The sequence below is a fragment of the Olea europaea genome, chromosome 13 (genome assembly GCF_002742605.1).
Source record: "Olea europaea var. sylvestris chromosome 13, O_europaea_v1, whole genome shotgun sequence".
In the NCBI taxonomy this organism is placed as follows: domain Eukaryota; kingdom Viridiplantae; phylum Streptophyta; class Magnoliopsida; order Lamiales; family Oleaceae; genus Olea; species Olea europaea.
Window position 1 is genome coordinate 7,366,106 of NC_036249.1, and position 5,201 is coordinate 7,371,306.

Consider the following 5,201-nt stretch of genomic DNA (forward strand, 5'->3'; position numbering starts at 1 on the left):
ATTTTACATTAAAAATGGTGAAAATGACGTTTTCCGCAAAGAAAGGTGGAAATAAAGGCGAAAATGTCAAAAAATGAAAGGTGAAAACGTTTTCCACAATAAACCTTAAAGGTATGAACGTTTTGTGCCAATTACCCTTTTAAAATACTAGATTAATGAAAAATATTGGCTAAAGAACAAAAAATAAATAAATTGTGTTTGCGTGAAATATTATTTCATGAAAGAATGTATGGTTAAAAAGAAAAGAGATAAAAATGTATTTGAACAATAATGGCCAATGAGGATCAAACAAGGGCATAATGGAATAAGGGCTGCTATCAATACAAAATATTAAACAATGGAATAAATTAGGTAGGAATTATAAATAAAATAACATATGGGACCATGATTTCACTATCAATAGAGACTACTTGTGCGTGAAATTACGAAAATAATAGATAAAATGACATCAAGACTAGAAAATATATATTGAATTAAAAATACAAAGAAACTGCAAATAATGGAAAAGAATGTTGAAAATTAACAAGAGTAGACCGACCAACTATATTAAATTATGCTTTTAATTCTAGTTGCACTTAAGCCGTTGTTTGACAATCATTATATTTTGAGAAAGATAGAGTTTTGAATATTGATTTTAGGAGAATGTGAGGTTAAAAATAGGGAAATTTTTTTGAATTTATGTGCATAATATTTTATTATGTGAATGTGTAATTGAAAATGAGTATGTAAGAAAAATAGTCGGAAAATAATGATTATCGAACATGGGCTAAGTCTCAATATGTTGTGATCATTGAAAGAAAAATGATGATTTTTAGTATTAAAAAATTTATGCACATGTGAAACTTAACACCTTTGTCGCCCATATTTTCAAAAGTTAACTTTTTTTCAAATTTATTTTTAATCGTACATTTCATGAGATCTCAAACTTTTATAAACTTTTCAATCATACATTTACTGAAGTTTTATAAAAACCTACTAAAAATATGATTTTTAACAAAACCAATCATGGACTTATTTCAATGAACTTAGTTTTATTGAGAACAAGTTGTCTTGTTTGTTGAAAAGAATTTCTACTCAAATACTGGAACTTTTGCTAACTCGAGCCCCAATTAAAGAGAAAAAGAATAAATAAAAGCAAGAAAATGTAGAGGAAACAACTTTCGCTATAGAAACAAGTAGAGCATGTTGATTCATGTGTAGCTAAAAAGTACATAAAAAATTAAATCAAAGGCAATAATTAATTTTAACTGCACATTTTATGGACTCAATTTTTTCAACCATACATTTCATCAACTTTTATCAAAATTTACTAAAAATTTAATTTTTATCTAAACCAAATAGGAGCTATGTAGCAGTATTGGCATCAAGTAACACAAAAAACACATTAAATTTTAAAGAATAATTGACTAATAAAGATGAACCATACAATAAATGATAACCAAATTCTCTATTCATTGGCCTATTTTTATTTGATGATTATGATTCTTTGATCCCCAGTCTTGAATGGCTCACACAACTGATTGTACGACTCCTAATATGGTTTGAGACGTAACTCCAAATATAAAAAGAAGTTTCCTACATAATTGAATTGACTCTTTACTTGCGACCCCTAGACCCAAAAGGCAGTCTCTCTAATTAGAAAGGGACCTTTCGAAATTAATGATAGTTAGTCACCCTTGTCCGGACTACCGATCCCTGTAACTTTGACATAGTCTACAAAATGACACAATTTTTTATGTTTTTCTCTTTCTTAATTTATTCAATATTTTCTTATGGTATTCCAAACATGTTGTGAGGACATATATAATATATTGTATTTACATTAGGTGAATGATTGAATGTGACAAAATTTGTTACTTATTTTGCTCAGTATTCACTAACTCATTGTACCCAACATACTATAAATGTTGCAAAAGTGAGGGTCTCACTTGCATGAAAAACCTAGGAAAATGTGAATAGTAACTATGCACAATAAAGATATTATTTTTTCTACTTATTTAGTGCATTTTTGGCAAAATTTACAGTTATTCATGTGTCAGTGAAACTCTATTTTTATATATACATTTTGTATGATCCAAAAATTTTACTTACATTTTAACTACATATTTCTTAGGATCATTGTTTATAAGCACTTATAAGCTTAGCCAAGCAAGCGTGTGTTCTAAAGTAAGGAAAAAAATCATATAAGTCATTAGTTGTCGCGAAAATCCCTCGAGAAATTTTGATTCCGAGCTCAGAAAATAATCAAACGAACACTAGTTTACCTCGGTTCGATCCAAACCTTTTTTCACTTCTGGTGCCCCTTTCCAACATCTACAAAGGATAGAACTATGGTGATTGGTGATTAATGTGCATCCACAAAGGAAGGAGAGAATATAAGAAGCAATGGTTGAATTCCCAATTTTCCCTAGTCGGCTACCTCACATTTTTCTCTCCATTGCACACATTAACACGCGCGCACGCGGCTGAAGGAGATGGATAAGTAGCGTAGTATTAGGTTACCAATAATTGGGCTTGACTCTCCTCAATGGGCCAATATCATGTGCAAATGGGCTGTCACTTAATCCTAAACTAATGGGCTAATATCCAAGTTCATACTTACTACTAAATGGTTCAACAAACAAAAAAACCATTCAACCCAAACTTGGGCCATCCAAAAGTGTCGGTTGTATTGAAGTCGAGCCAAGTCCATGGTGTCGATAAATTATCCGATAACTGTTTTAAATCATCGCTTGAATTTGTTGGGTTGGATATCCAAAACCCAACAAATCTCCACCTTGATACCCAATAAATCTGCAAGCAATCAAAACACAAAGTTTATAATTGCATAATCAAGGTAATCAATACAATTGGTATCACAGATCTTACCTCGTGTTTTCAACCTAAAACACTTATCATACACTTGCTCCATGTACTCACCGAGGCTAAGGTCAATAACACCCAAGTAGAAACAAATATCCACAGTAAACAATCAAGAGCAAGTAAACATGCGACGATGATATAATATAAGATAACCAATAAATAATCTCAATGCAAAGCCACAAATTAGGCCATCCAAAAGTGTTGGGCCATATGCAATATTAACTCAATTAAGTTGCTTCAAATGCTCCCAAGTTGTTTTTGGGTCGAGCTATCATTAAGGTGTCGATATAACTTATCGAACATCGGTTTAACATCATTGTCCAAATTTACTGGGTATCAAAACTTAACAAATTTTCACCTTGATGTCCAATAAATCTGCAAGCAATCAAAACACAAAGTTTATACTTACATAATCAAGGTAATCCAATGAAATTGACATCACAGACCTTACCTCATGTTTCCAACCTGAAACATTTACCATACCTGTCTCATGTACCCACTAGGACTAAGATCAAGAAAACCAAGTAGAAGCAGATATTCACAGTAAGCACTCAAGAGCAAATAAATATGCGAGGACGATATATTATAGGATAACACACATAGATCTTTTCAAAAATATGCTTACACAAAACTACATATTAACACTAAGTTAATCAAGCACACGGTCAAACACATATGCAACAAATGCATAAATGACCCACAAAAAGATCTCACCACACTTATCTTATCCCATTCCGTGTTGCTCACACCTCGAGAACAAATATCTCCTCTCATCGCCTACCATGCCACTAGACTGATCGCTCTACTCATGTCTATCTGGTAAATCACAATAGATTCTAAGTTCTCGGGATAATTCTTTATCACCACATCATTTCTCCCAATTTATATGGATAATGAGTTTTCACCTAACAGAAGTGATATAAGTGCCTCTCTCATACTTCACTTGTACAAGGTCTTTTCACAGATAAATGATTCCAACATTTAATCATCTCTCTACTCGTGATCGAAATGTCACACTTTACATTCCCTATGCATATCACCAATGCACCTTCAGGTATCTATACTTCACCTCACTAAAAGGCATACAGCTCATCGCTAATGCATCTCAAACTCACTATGACAAATCAACACCTTTTGGCCACCACAAAGGTTAGGGCTCAATTTTAAATTGACCCACGCACCACAATGTTACTCCAATCACTAATGCTCAAAAATCCACAAAGGAAATGACAAAGGTAGCACTCGTAAAGAGAATAGAAGAAAGAGTTGGTTACTTCACTATACTCATAAAAGAGGCTCACAAAGAGAAATAAGATAACCCTATATGACTGCCTCACACAAGCTCACAAATCACACAAGCTCACAAAGATAAATGAGAAAACGACTACCCATCTCGCTTCTCACTACCACACTCTCACACTACTCATAGAGCAAACTGAGTACGCCACAAAACTTAACCCACTATGCATGCAATTAAATTACACCAAGTAATAAGATCGCTCTACTTCATGCAATTACATACATCAAACATATTGAATGTGTAACATATCAACATTGCAATAGAATTGATTGATCACACATGCAGAAAAGATTACACACAAATGTAAATGCAGTAGCTAGGTTTACTCTCAATAAACCTTACACAGGTCATCACTCGACCCAATGACAGCGTTCGCCTAACCTCTCTCATTATCTTTCCTTTTATTATCATTATTAGAACAATCTATCTCACCATATCCAAATTTACCACAGTTAAAACACATCTTACTTTCGCACTTGCCTTAGACCTACACATGCTATCAAAACCAAATAATGACCACAAGCAAAGTCTAAACATAATTCACATAGAATAATCAAATAAACTTTCCTAAAGTCACATGCATTTCTAACGATATAGAAAAATTGATAACAAATTCATAAAGAATTTAAGGCAAACAATTCCTAGGTTTAGCAATGGCAATGATTACCCCTTCACGATAACCCCAAACCTAACATCACCCCACACGATGACTTCTAATGCGAAAAATAAATAATTACTCTACACAATAATTTTAACAACAATAATAAAAGGCAAAGAATACGATACCAAATGGACCACATCTGAAGGTCCGTAAATATTGAGAGACGTGATTTACAACTTTAGGTCATCACTGTTCATTCTAAAGCTTCCAACAACCACAGCAACACAAAACGACATTTGGCACCCGAACGACCAAGGGAAAAATCATCCAACTTTCACCGTATTGCTCAAAACTAAAATTTGACAATACTGTAGGGTCTTTCTTGTTATCAGAAACATTCTATCTTTTGGCACCATCCTTGAAAGTAACTGGAAGCGC